Source organism: Lutra lutra, chromosome 5 (assembly GCF_902655055.1).
Source record: "Lutra lutra chromosome 5, mLutLut1.2, whole genome shotgun sequence".
Classification (NCBI taxonomy): Eukaryota; Metazoa; Chordata; class Mammalia; order Carnivora; family Mustelidae; genus Lutra; species Lutra lutra.
Window position 1 is genome coordinate 56,782,766 of NC_062282.1, and position 15,413 is coordinate 56,798,178.

The window sequence follows — 15,413 nt, forward strand, 5'->3', positions numbered from 1 at the left end:
ATGTGTTAATGATACCATGCAGAATTTATCTTTCAATGTCTGGATTATTTTAATTAGCATATTCTCTCCAGGTTCATCATACTCTTGCAAATAAAAGGATTTCTTTCTCTTTTAGGGCTGAATAAGACTTTTCTGTCTGTCTGTATTTCTTTCCTTTTTCCTCTTTTTTCTCTTTTTTTTTTTTGAGTTGACATATAACATTGTGTAAATTTAAGATGTACAAAGTGTTGATTTGATATGCTTATATATTGGTATATGCTTACCACTGTAGTTTTACGTAACACCTCTATCACATCACCTAGTTATCATTTTTAATGCTATGTTTTCTTGATCTATTCATCTGTTGACATACACTTAATTTTTTTCATGCCTTAACTATTCTGAGTAATGCTGCAGTGAACATAGGAGTACAGATAACTCAGGAAAATGGTTTCATTTCCTTTGGATATCTACATGGAAATGGGTTTGCTGGATCATGTGCTAGTTCTATTTTTAGACACTTCTAGACAGCATCGTTGTGATGTCCATTCCAATAAATATTTGACCATGTGTAGGGAGCCTACAGCTCCTGCTGTAGTATCTTAAGAACTTGTGAATCCTACCATCACCTTATCTTCTGGGGTGTGCATTATTCGTTCATCCTACATTATCTCATTTACTCTTTAGGACAACAGTATGAACTGGACACTACTATTAATCCCATTTTACAGATTCAAAGATTGATGTTTAGACAGTAATTTGTCCATGGCAACATCATACTAGGTTGTGATGGCAATAATTACCACAGGTTGATATCACTCTAAAGCTAATAATTCTTACTACTACACTAAACAAGAATAGTAGACTGGAAATATGGTAAATATGGTAAATCTGAATTCTGTTGCTAACTATCCCGCCTCCCAACAGCAGTCATTGCCCCTTCAGTTGCAGAATTTTTGTTTTGAAAATAAAAGCCCCAGGGTGCCTGTGTGTCTCAGTCAGTCTTAAGCTCAGGTCAGGATCCCAGGGTCCTGGGATGGGGCCTCATGTAGGGCTCCCTGCTGAGCTCCCCCAGCTTGTGCTCCCTTCCTCTCTATCCCTCTCAAATATGTAAATAAAATCTTAAAGAACAAAAACCCCAATAAAAACAAAAACAAAGTCGTAGAAAATGGTTTCAAAACTTTTTTGCTTGTTTTGAGTTTTGTTTTTGTTTTTGGTATTTTGTGATGAGAACCCAGCTCTTGTTATTCCATTTCTAACTGGGATTCCCAGCTTGGCTTCTTCACCTCTTAATAATATGGATAAGCCTATTAAATTCCCTGGCCTCTGACTCTTCATCTTTCCAGGAAGAGATTGACACAATGGCTTTTTTTTTTTTTTTTTTTTTTTTATTTGAGAGACAGAGAGAGAGCATGAGAGGGGAAGTCAGAGGGAGAAGCAGACTCCCCATGGAGCTGGGAGCCTGATGTGGGACTCGATCCGAGGACTCCAGGATCATGACCTGAGCCAAAGGCAGTTGCTTAACCAACTGAGCCACCCAGGCGCCCCTCCAGGAAGAGATTGAAATAGTGACATTTGATGCTTCTAGTTCTCTGAGTGTACAAGTCTCTCCCCAAGGCCATTACTTGAAGAGCTTAGGACAGGTTGGTTTGAAGCTCTTATGCACACTTTGCTCTCATTTTTTTTTTCACATCTTAACACCTTTGGCCATTTCCCCTGTACTTCTTATTTGAAAGTGTTAACTCTGTTCTTTGTTGCAGAATTTTTCTTTCTTTGCACTACCCTAGTTTTGCCATCAAAGTATTTGAATACATGCGAAATGTAGTTATGTAATATTTATATATTTTTTTATTTCTGAGACCTAAATTTAACTTGTGTTCTGATATCAATTTGATTTCCTATGTTTTTCATTATTGTTTTCAAAATATCAATCCATATTCATTCACTCTACTTACTTAAAATATATTGAGCTGCTACATTGTTTCAGGAGCTCTCTGAAGTACTCAAAATATAAAGGTATGTAAATCATGATCTTTAGAAGTTAATAGCTTAATAAGGTATATAAATTAACAATTGCTAAGACAAATAGTTTTTAGTACAATATGTACAGAACACTAACGGCATAGGAAGTGGTATTTTTTTAACTCTTCTTCAGTGGATCTTGTATGGCATCATGTAGCTGATACCTGAAATACACCTAGAAAGGTGACTAAGAGGGTCTTGGTAAATACAGACAGAAAGGGCATCCCAAGCAGACAAAGTATTATGTTCTTTGTACCGTTGTATGCTGTATAATTACAGGCACCCCCAGTTTTTCTCATTACAGTTATAGGAAGACAATTCAAAATAGTGAATCAACCTGTGCTTTTCACATTTCCCATAAACATTAACTATAGAGATCATGCTGAAATGACCACTATTTGTAAGCCATTCAGTTAATTCATGTTCTCTTAAATTTTATATGTTGTGGAAACTAAATAAGAAATGGAGGGTATGTTTGGTTATATGAATGCAATAAATTACTGTCTATAAAATGAATTCCCATTTTTAAAACAACTATACCACCAATAAAAAAATCTCTACTCTAATACCTTATACAAGCCTCTCAGTTGAACGTAACAGATGTGTGCTCTGGGTGATTATTTGACTTATTAAAATAAGCCCGTCTATCTCAAAGAATTTTTATGAAAAATGTAGAACTGAAATAAATTCAAGATTGAACTTTTAGTAGCAACCACAAATTCCACCATAGAATTGTGCAGTCGAGAAAACTACTTGCTGTTGCCATCAGTCATAGCCATTATAATCACAGCTTGTATTATTTCCATTTTGGTTCCTGAAATTTAACTTTATGAAACTGATATGACCATAATTAATGTCATTGTGGCTTTTGGTTAACCATCCCCACTACCTATGATACCACCTTCTTCATGTTCCTCAGTCCCTGAATTCATTCTGGAGAAACCAGACTAATTACTCACTTTTTATTTTAATCCATCTCAACATCTCCTAGGCAGAGAAAAGTACTTCCTTGTTTATTCAACACATGCTTATTTAACACTTGTTATACATCATGCAAGAACTAATTTTGGTGACCAAAGGAACCCATTTGTTCTCATTTAAACACATATCCGAAAAGATCTGGACAAAGTACAGTGGTTGGTCAAAGACATGAGAAATCTTCCTATAGATAGTCAAGGTAAGCTTTAGAGAAGAGATTCTTCTCAAGGAAGAAAATCTCCATAAAAAGGAGATTCTTTAAGATAAGCAAAAAATTGTCAGCTTAGCAAAGGGAAAGAAAGCATTATATGCAAAGACAATGAAGCCAGAAGGGTAATATTATGATCAGGAGTCTAGAAGGTTCATTTTGTGACTCTCAATTTTAACATTTACTAGTTGTGTCTTAAACATTTTAGTATTTATTCTCCAATAGTTTGTGAAAGATTATTAAAATACTTTTGTGAATATGAATATCCTAATGTTGATTTAAAAAAGGAAAAATATCCCTTTGATAACCCCAACATAATATATATATTTTATTAATGGAATTGAAATTTGATATTCTACGTAAGTTTCTGTAACGTAAAATAGCTCACTAACAATTGGTATAGAGAGGAATGTGGACATTTTTTTTTCAGCTTAATTAAAGCATAATTGACAAATGAATCGTAATCTATTTAAAGTGTACAACATGATGGTTTGATATGCATCTACCTTGTGAAAGGATCCCCAGCATGGAGTTAACACGTCCACAGCCCCGCATATTTAGCTTTTCAAATGTGTGTGAACACCTAAGTTTCACTCTTTTAGCAAATTTTAATTATACATTAGAGCATTTTCAACCAAAATTACCATGTTTCACATTAGATCTTGAGACCTTATTCATCTTATAGCTGAAAGTTTGTCACCTTTACCAGCTTCTCCCTATATTCCCTATCTCCAAGCCCTGAGTAACGACCATTCTATTATCTATTTTCATTATCTGTTTCTATGAGTTTGCTTATTTATTTTTGTAGATTACACATCTAAGAGATACCATGCAGTATTTATCTTCTCTTCCTGGCTTATTTCACTTAAGGAATGCTGTCATCTTTATGTGGAAGTCATAGTATTCCATAAATGATTTTTCTGACAAATTACTGATTTTTACCACCATGTAGCAGCACCTGAAATGCAAAGTATACATACAAAGCTGAATGAAGCAAGAGGAATTGAATATTGTCCATATGCCCATATCTTCTGGTAGTTCACTTTAGCTATAGGGTCATTCTTAGAGGTGTTATCACGCTTCGCATGTCTTTGTGCACTTTCACCTTACCATCATAATTAGCATTTTCAACCCTTCATATCTCTCTTTCATCAAATCACTTCTATCTTTTTATTATTTATTTTTTAAAGATTTTATTTATTTGACAGGATCACAAGTAGGCAGAGAGGCAGGCGGGGGTGTGGGGTGCTGAGCAGAGAGCCCGATGCGGGGCTCAATCCCAGGACTCTGACATCATGACCTGAGCTGAAGCAAAGGCTTAACCCACTGAGCCACTCAGGCACCCCTATCTTTTTATTTTTAAAATAAATTTATTTATTTATAATAGTATTTATTTACATTTAGGGATTTAAATTAACCACAGCCTTTTTAAAAGTATAATATTTTAAATAAATTTTGTTGGTTGTCTAGTTATATTTTAAAAGCTCCCCCAACCCCATTTTCCTCTATGCTTGGCAAATTTAACGTGTGATTTTTTAAGACTATCAGACTTTTCTGGAGTTTTAATGCTTCATATTTTTTTTTTAAATAAATTATCCTTAGAAAGGAAAGCCAATTAAATAATTCATGACATAGTTTCAACAGAATCATGTGAAAGAAAAAAAGCTTCTCTCCCCCCCATTTAGTCAATAATCCATGAAAAAAAAAAAATTAAGAACATTCACTTGCCTTCATTCTCCAAACGATCAAGTTAAGCTATTCAAACAAATGCCATCAGATCTTTTCTCCCCCAGTAAGATTGTAACTAGTGCCAAACACTAGAGTACAAAAACAAATAAATGTTACAAGAGTGAGTTGTAATGTAGCCCATCAATTTGTTTTGGTAATTGACACATCTAATGCTATAAATTTCTGGCACCATTCAAATTCAGCTGTTGTTCTTATGTTACATTTTCTCCTCTGCTGTCTGTTGTTTTTTGTCTTTCTAACTAGATTGAAAACTACTTAAGGGAAGAGTTTTTATGTCTACATTTCTTAATACCTAACAAAGGGTCAGGCAGAGTGTAGGTACCCAATAAGTGTTTTCTAATTGACTCATAATATTTGGGTTATTGCTGAGCTGCATTAAATTTTGTGGAAAAAAAAAATCTTGAAAAGAGTTGACTTTTAACATTTGAATTATAAATAGAAATCAGGTATGTCTTCATGGCTCAGATGGTTAAGTGTCTGCCTTCCACTAGTTCATGATCCCACGGTCTTGGGTCTGAGAACCACATTGGGCTCCCAGCTTAGCAGGGAGTCTGCTTCTCCCTCTCCCTCGCATCTTCCCCTGCTTGTGCTCTCTCTGTTTTCTCTCTGTCTCTCTCTCAAATGAATGAATAAAGTCTTTTAAAAAATAGAAAACAAAGAGAAGTAACATGACAAATCACTTACTAATACATAACATATTTTGTAGGTATCTCTTTGGAAAGGTAGAGAGAATATTTACAAGTACCTACTATATGAAATGCTCTCCAACGTTGTATTATAAAACAAGATTTTCTTAAAAGGCATAGTAAATTATCCCATATTATACAAAAACTAATAATATTGGAAGAAAATTTTAATGGTATAGGCATAATCTGAAATACCCTCTCTATCTCAACTACTTCAGTTGAGCATTTCTAATAAATAGTGGATTTGAACTTCAAGAGATGTTTTGTGGGGGTTTTTTAGAGGATATGAATTTTCTAATTTGTTTCTATTTTGGTACACCCAAAACCCTGCTAAGATCGAGAATTCCAAAGAAATACAGAAGAGTATTATTTCTTCTCCATGTTGAATATATGCATATGTTTGTTTTTTGATAGACAAATGACAGCATATGAAGTTATTGTAAGCCTGAGTTACATTTCTCCTTGGTTAGAAAGCTTTTTTACTATCAAGTTTCTTGGTAGAAGTAAAGAATAGTCTTCCTTGGTGGCTGTTTATTTTCATCAAACCAAAAATGTCAGCTTCAGAACATAATTATAACATAACATAGGCCATAATAGCAATTATGCCTTCTGTAGATGATTAAATTGCTGAAAACACAGATATTGACATGTTACATCATTATTTTCAGAGCTCAAAAGTGAACTGTCATTCCCCACACCCTTCCTAATCTTCTACTTAGGTACATTTATTATCTTTACTAAAGCAAAAATAAGAAAATTATATATCATTCACATTACATATATAAAAATATTATAACATTATATGTAAATACATATTATATGTACATACATACATATTCACATATACATGTGTATACATATACACACACACAAACACACTAAGCAAGTATGTGTGTGGCTCAGGCATGATGTTGTTATTTCGCCATCCTCATTTCTAAACAATACCTTAAGAAATGCAGTCGCATTTATTTTGGATTGCATCTATATAAAGGGATAAATCCTACAGAGAATATACCTGGACTTGGTAATATGAGGTTTTACCAATAATCTCAAGACATATTTGAAATCTTGTGATATCTTTTGTTAAAAGCTTTGAAAAGAGAGGTTTTTTTGTTTTTGTTTTTGGGGTTTTTTTTTTGATGGATTTAAGTTTGTTTCTTATATAGTAATAAATAAGGAGAGAAATGTTTCACTGGACAACTACAATGTATCATATGGCTAGCCCATCAGTATATGTACTGGAAGAAGGACCCTTACAATCTAGGGATCTATAAATAGTAAGAGAGAGGAAGAGGAAACAAAATAGATATATTTCCAAATAGTTGTTAGATTGAATTTCATTGAAATTTCCTGAAACCATAGATGAAAATTCCCAGCTAGGTAGTAAATGCAGAATTATTATGTTTATAGTAGTAAACCTGAGTGATTTAAAAAGTTATAGCTTTTGCAACTTTATAATAACAACTGTTAGTAGTGAAATGTGTTAAGCACCCTTTTTCTTGGCATACTGTATGTCTTAGAATGTTCTTAGACTCTCCTAAATTAGAATAACAAAGAAGAGGTGAGTTACTAATATGTTATTTATTAAGGTTATGGCACTATGATGCTTTAGAATTAACACATAAATGAGTCATTAGTTAAATTCTCTGCTGTTGTCTCTATTTTTTCTTCTGGTTTTAAAGGTTATAAGAAAGAAAAATACAAGGTAGCTTTAAAAAACTTCTTAAATCTTGTTAGCTCAAATAACTCAAACATCATTCAATCCCAAAATAGAATGCATTCAATAGCAGTCACCAAAGTAGTACAGCATCCATAAATTTGGGTGGTCCTATACACCTCTGTGTCAACTCTAGCTTTCCGCCTAGTCTGTTGATCGATGCCTCAAATTTAAACATTATGTAATTTGGTTTAATTAAGTATTTACTTTTCTTTGGCATTTCACTTTAAAGTTCACATTATGCCTAATAACCATACATGTTGTATTCTTAGTAGGATTTTGTTCAACATTTTTCTTTCTAAACCATGAAGTCTGGGGCAGGATGAATTAAGGGAAGAAGTAGTGACACTAAATGACTAGGGGCAGACAGAACACAAAGGCAAAGAGGAGGAAAAAAGAACAGTTCGCCTAGAGATACCTTTGCTCCCTTACCTGAACTTGCTTTCTGTTGATACCAGTTTTGGAAGATTGGCTGCCTAGTTTAATGTTTTTGAGAGGAGAATGATGTATTAAAAATCAGAAGATTTGAGTACGGGACCTAGTTATAGTTCTATGATTAACTTAACTCCTTAGACTTTCTGTGTCTTTTTTTTTTTTTTTGGCCATTATAAAAGGAAGTGATAAAATCTCTCTCTGTACTCTCTGTGAGATTAATTAAGAAATATACTTTTATTTCACAGGTTGTAAACTGATATTTCTCTTTTTTAAATTTTATTTCTTTTCAGTGTTCCAGAATTCATTGTTTATGCACCACACCCAGTGCTCCATGCAATACGTGCCCTCCATAATACCCACCACCAGTTTCACCCAAGCCCCCACCCCCTCCCCTCCAAAACCCTCAGTTTGTTTCTCAGAGTCCACAGTCTCTCATGTTTCATCTCCCCCTCTGATTTCCCCCAACTCATCTCTCCCATTGGGAGATGTAAACTGATGTTTCACAAATAGTGTTGGATTACAAGGTGGACTCTCTTTAGCTTACACACCATCTAACATTTTTTGAATCTTTATTTTCAACATCAAGCATTTTGCATATAGATGTGGACATTCTGCCTCTTATGAAAATACGTAAGTTCTAGAAGGTACTATGCCAAGCTGGGTGGCCGCTGCTTTGGAGGCAGCCAGGTCACCATCCTCACCATGGTGCTCAGTTATTTACATCCATGCTTCATTTATTCATGACACTGATGAAGTTTTAGAATATAAGTGAGGTCTGGAGCCGACAACCAAGAAAGAATTCTTAAGATGTCTCTGGTGCAAAAAGGTGATTTTTATTAAAGCATGGGGACAGGACCCATGGGCAGAAAGAGCTGCTGCCCTGCGATCCCGAGGAGTGGCTGATTATATACTCAGGAGTTGGGGAAGTGAGGATAAACGGGGTGTCCAGAAGGACTGTCCTATGTTAATGAAGATTCTCAGGATACTGGAGGCCTGGTTATTGTCAAGCCAATGCTATTTTTCCCTCTAATGAGGTACCAACATGTAGACAGTTGGGAGTTTCCTGGTAGAATGTCACACTCCTCCTATCACATGTCCTTGTCAATGAACTTTAGGTTTAGAAGAAATTCAACTTTATTTACATTTCCTTTGGCCTCAGCCTCCCTCAATTTTACAGAGGGGAGGGGAATGTTAGGGCTTCAGGAACTGAGTTATGGGTCTCTGGAAGTTAAGCTATTGATAAGAAAGCTCCTTCCCTGTAAATCACTAGGACATCTGCAAAAGGAGGGAGACTGGAGTCTTGCAGGATTATGATCTCTACAAGTTAACTATTTGTTTTTCCTTTAGGGTAGCCAAGAGTGCAGAGTGCCTCAGGAATGTTATGTATATCCCATGGTGGGGGAGGGGTTGTGGGGTGTCAGCTTCTGCTTTGTCCTCAGCTTGCCTTCTGTTCCCTCATCAACACCTACATGAACTGATAGATTTTTGAGTTTGTGAGACCTGCTGTAAACTTTACAATTTTTAAAGATACTAATATAAAATATGACAAAGGAGAATGAGAATGGTTTAGTCATACAGAGAAATATGAAATAGGATCATGGGAAGTATTTCCCCCACTTGTTGGCTAGTGCTTTCTTGAATTCGAATGGGGAGTGAAAATGTTTAATAATCCTGACATTCATTCTTTGCATTTCCCACTTAATCTGAAACATACCTATAAGCATCGAAGACATTCCTGGTAGAGGTTTAGGAATGAAGGGTAGAGTGAAATGCCTACCAGGCAGGTAAATACATAACCCTGTCCTATAACATCCAGGAAAAGAAGTGTCTACAATGTCAAATTTGAATTTTCTTCAAACTAAAAACTAACAGGTGATACTTTTTCATTATTACTAAATGCATTTCTATGAAATAATGCCTTTGCAAAATTAAATATTTGATACCAGTTTACATTGAACACTCTTGAGAAAAATTGGGCCTGGTTCCTAATCTTAGATCATTAATATTTTTTGAGCAAAACAAATTTTATTAATTTTCCTAAAGGAGAAAATGTGGTATGGTGTTTTCAATTTGTAAATGAACAATATGGCTCTGACATGTTTCCATATTTTTCAAAATAAAATGAAATCTTTATCCTATTTTTGAGAGATAGTAAATTTTTATGCTTTCTTTTCAATTTTAAATGTTAAATATCAACTGTTACGAAGACTGGCAAAGAACATGTAAAAATAAATAAGAATCAGAGCTGTTCATTTATAGCTTTCTATATTTAAGACAATTTTATCAGATAAACAGAATTTGGTAGAACATAAGAAAAACTTTAAATGCAAATGTTTTATTAAGTGACAAGAAAAAATCAAAATATAAAAAATGCTAATTTTCACACATTTCAGAAATTATCACTATGATATTTTCCTCTCTTGTACTTAAAAATGATTACTTTATTTGGTTAATGTACTGGTTGCAAGAATTTGAGAGTGCTTGTGTATTTTTACTGAGTACAAAGGTGTGCAAATAGCTGTTAATTTTATTTTTCTGCAGCTGAGTTTAATTTTCTCTCAAAGCCCATTCCATTTCATGGCAGAATATTTTTTAATTGAAATGAAGCTTATACACAGTGAAATTCAGAGAGCTTAAGTGTATAATTGGATAAATTTTGATAAATTCATCTGTGTAACAGCCATCCCAATCAAGACAGAATATTTCCATTACCCCAGAATGTTCCCTAGTACTTCCTTAAAGTCAGTTCTCATCCCCATAGACAATTATTGATCTGTTATCCAGTCTTGTTAAAATTTATAGAAATGAAATAATATCACATATAGTATTTGTGTCTGGTTCTGTCACTTACCAAAGTGTTTTGGAAATCTGTCTGTGTTTTTTAATGTGTCAGTAGGAAATTTTTCCTCTTGAGGACTGTTGTATGAAAATATCACAATTAATTTATCCATTCTACTGATGATAGCACTGGTATTGAAATAATGTTTTTACTCTTGTGGACCGACTATTTATAATATTCTTATTCATGTCTTTCCAAGGGCAAACATATTTCCAAGGGTAAACATATTTCTAAATCTAGAACAAACTGTCCAACAGTTTTCAAAACTGGTTGTACCATTTTACACTTCCACCAGCAGTGTATGAAAGTATTAGCTTATCCATATCTTTTTTTTTTTTTTAAAGATTTTTTTTTATTTATTTATTTGACAGACAGAGATCACAAGTAGGCAGAGAGGCAGGCAGAGAGAGAGGAAGGGAAGCAGGCTCCCTGCTGAGCAGAGAGCCCGATGCTGGGGTCAATCCCAGGACCCTGAGATCATGACCTGAGCCGAAGGCAGCGGCTTAACCCACTGAGCCACCCAGGCGCCCAGCTTATCCATATCTTTACCAAGATTTGTGATGTCAGTCTTCTTAATTTTAGCCATTCAGGTGTGAGTGTTTTAATTTTTATTTCTCTGATGGCTAATCATGCTGAGCCCTTTTCATTGCTTATTGTCTTGAATATATATCATGTATCTCCTTTTATAGAGGACCTATTTAAGTATTCTGTTCACTGTTTTAACTGAGGCTTTTGTCACTGTTGTTATTCTTTATAGGAATTCTTTATACAACCTAGATACAAGGTCTTTGCAAGGTAGATGTGTATTACAAATATTTATTTCATGTTGGTTGTCTTTTCGTTCTCAGTTTTAATGACTTTTTATGGAAGCACATTTTAATTTCAATAAAATCCAGTTCATTTTTTCATTCTTATTATTTTTGTGTTTTTTCTAAGAAATTATTGCTTACCCCAAACTTATGAAGAAATCATTTTATTTCCAAGTCACTTCGTTTTCTAAAAAATCATAATTTTCTTCTAAAATTTTTATCATTTGAGGGGTTCCTAGGTGGCTCAGTTGGTTAGACTTAGGCTCAGGTCATGATCTCAGGGTTGTGAGATCAAGCCCTGCATCTGGGTCCATGCTGAGAGTGGAGACTGCTTAAGATTTTCTCTTTGCCTTTCCCTCTACCCAGTCTCTCCACCCTGCTCCCTTTTAAATAAATAAATAAATAAATAAATAAATAAATAAAATTTTAAAAACTAAAAGTTTTATCATTTGAAATTTTACATTTTGGTCCATGAGCCCTGTTTAACTAATTTTTGTCTGTGATTTAAGTAAAGACTGAGGCTTATTGGTCCTATAAATTTACCTATTTATTCCAGTACAATTTGTACAAAATTGTCCTTTCCCCCCACTGAATTGCACTGGTACTTTTGTTAAAAATTAATTGGCCATGTAGAAATAACTGTTTCTGGACACTCTCATCTGTTTCTTTGGTTTATACGACTATCCTTATATTAACACCACTTTTTTGATTACTGTACCTCTGTGGTAATTTCTACAACCATATTTTGTTTTTAATTTTTTGACTCTTTTATATTGTTTGAACTTTCATATAAATTTTAGAATCAATTTACCAATCTGTCAAGAAAAGTAACTATCAGGCATTTAAGTGGAGTTCATTGAATTTATAGATAAATATGATAAAAATGTTAACAATATTAAGTTGTTTAATTTATGATAGTGGTATATCTTTCCATTTCCTTGGTCTTTGTAAATTTCTCCTAACAATGTTTTATATTTTTTAGGGTACAGGCTTTGTATGTTTTTGTTAAGTATATAATTAGCCATTTAAGTTGTTTGATAATATTGCAAATGGTATTGATTCATTTTGTAATCTTATTTTTCATTTGTTTACTGGTATCTATAGAACTACAAGTAATGTTGTATATTGATCTTTTACCTTGAGACCATGTTAATTTTGTTCCTTTTGGGTCTTTTAGAATTCCTTAGAATTTTCTGACAAATTTATCATGCTATCTGTAAGTAACCCTAATTTTATTATTTATTTCTAACATCTGGCTTTTTTTTTTTCCTTACCTTATTACATGAGCTAGGGCCTCAATATTGAACAGAAGTAATGAGATAGGACATCCTTGCCTTCTTCTTGATTTTAGGTGAAATTTTTTCTCCATTATTCTGTTAATCTACTAAATTATATGGATTTTTTTTTTCATTGTTAAACAGAACTTGCATTTCTGGGATAAACTCCATTTGGTAATGATGTATTGTTTTTAGATGTTGCTTGATTCTACATGTTAATATTTTGTTAAGGATTTTTATATCCCTGTTCATGAGTGATTTTGGTCTCTAATTTTCTTTACATATAGCATCTTTGTCAGGCATTGGTATCAAGATATGATGACCACATAAAAGCGAATTTTTTCGCTTTTATAAGCGATTTTTAATATAAGATTGCTTTTTTTTTTTTCTTATTTAAGCATTTGGTAAATTCACAATCTAGGTTTCACGAAAGGCTTTTTCTTGGTGGCAAGATTTTTTTTTTTCCATTACAAATTCAATTTATCTAAGAGTTACAAGGTATTTTGGGCATTCTGTTTTTTCTTATGTTAATTTTGGTTAAGTTATTTTTTTCAGTTTCATTTCATCTGGATTATCTAATTTATTGGCACACAGTTGTTTACATCAGATCCTTTTTAAATTTTTTATCTCTAGAATCTGTTTTAATAAAACTATTTTATACCTGAGATTGTTATGTTGCATTTTTCTCTTATCCTTTTGCACAGTCTTAAAAAAGGACCGTTATTTTCTATTTTTTCAAAGAATCAGTATTGGGCTTTCATAATTTTCTCTCTTTTGTCTGCTTTTTACTTCATTGATTTATCTCTTACATTTATTATTTCCTTCTTTCTACTTAATTGACTTTAATGTTTTCTCTTTTATTATTAAGAAGGAAACTTAGTTCATAGATTTTAAACCTTTTTCTTTTTAAGAACCTAAAGCTATAAATATTACCCTCAGCAACATTTTAGCTCCATCTCAGTAATTTTGGTGTTTTTCATTTTCACTCATTTCAAAATCTTTTCTTGTGACATTTTTATGATTTTCTTTTTTTACCCAAGATGTTTAGAAATATGTTTTAATTTTCATATATTGAGATAATTTTCTAGACATCTTACTGTTTTTGATTTCTAAATTAATTTTGTTATGGTAATAGATTTCAATGTTTGAAATTTATTGATACTTGACTTACAGCATGGTACATCTTTATGAACTTTTCATGTGCACTTGGTGAGAATCTGTCTCTTAAGTTGTTGGTGTAAGATCTATTAAGTGACTATTAGCTCAAGCTTCCTCGTAAGGTTATGTTTTATATATTTGTACTGATTCTTTTTTTTTTTTTTTTTTAAGAGTTTACTTATTTATTTGTCAGAGAGAGAGAGAGAGTACAAGCAGGGGGACCGGGAGACAGAGGGAGTTACAGGCTCCTCTCTAAGCAGAGAGCCCACTTCAGGACTTAATCCCAGGACCCTGGGATCATAACCTGAGCCAAAGTCAGATGCTTAACCTACTGAGCTACCCAGGTGTCCCTGATTCTTATCTATTTGTATAATCACTTATTGAGACTCAGAGAGGAATGTTAAAATCTCCAACTAGATTGTGGATTTATCTATTTCTACCTTTAATTCCACCTGGTTTTTTGTTTTGTTTTGTTTTGTTTTAATATATATTTAGAAAACTTGCTATTAGTGAGTACATATATATGATTCTTATGTTTTCCTGATGAATTAATATTTTTATCACTATGAATTGACTTTCATTATTTCTTGTAACGCTCCTAGCTTTGAATATCTGATGTAACATAGGCATTCCAGGATTCTCATGTTTACTATGAAGAGTGTATTTTTTTCCCTTTCTTTAACATGCAAACAAATTGAGTCTTTGTTTTTAAAATGCCTGACCCTTTTATGGTTTTAATGTCAAAACCAGTGTGCTTATCCAGGCTTTCTAATTAAATGGATTCCAATCTTGTGTTCCCCTGTGGCAAGCAGCAGCCAAAATATCTGCTTGTATTTCCTAGTTTTCTAGTGTTTTTGCTTTCCACCAGACTTCTAGAATATTTCCTATTCATACGTAGTTCAGAAAACAGTCAAGTATTTGATAGGAGTTTAAACTCAGATGAGGAGCTTCCTCTTTTGAGGGTTGTCCTTCTGTGATTTTTCTCCCCTTCAATTTCTAGCCTTTCTAGTACCCTGGATCTCTGTCCTCTGGCACTGAAGTCACTAAAGACTACAGTTTTCTGCTTGAGTTGCTGTAGCATCACACCTCAGGCAATGAAGTTGCCTTTAGGATGTTTAAGTCCGTACAGATGGCTCTCACATGGATCCCTTCTTTCGAGAATGATTTAAAAAGTTGGGAAAGACTGTTGTAAGATCTCTTTTACAAGAAATGAATAGAACAGTTCATTTCATCTGTACAAAATTTTCGTAGCATCAGCAGGTCAGATTACTTGTCTTTCAGACTGAAGAATCTTTGAATCAAGAGTAAAAATATGATTCCTTGTAAATATATACCTAGCATCAGGTTTTTCTTTTCTTTTTTTTTTTCCTCCTTTAACTGGATTATGTTCATTTGCCAAAATCTCTGGACGTTAAGTGATGACTAATAATCTATTTTTGTTCTGAGGGAAAAAAAATCTGAATTCATATGTAAAAGTGTTGTATTAAAACTTACTTTGTCTTTAAAATGCTGTTTGTTAGCAATCATGTTAATTTTGTATTCGTTATGTTTACATT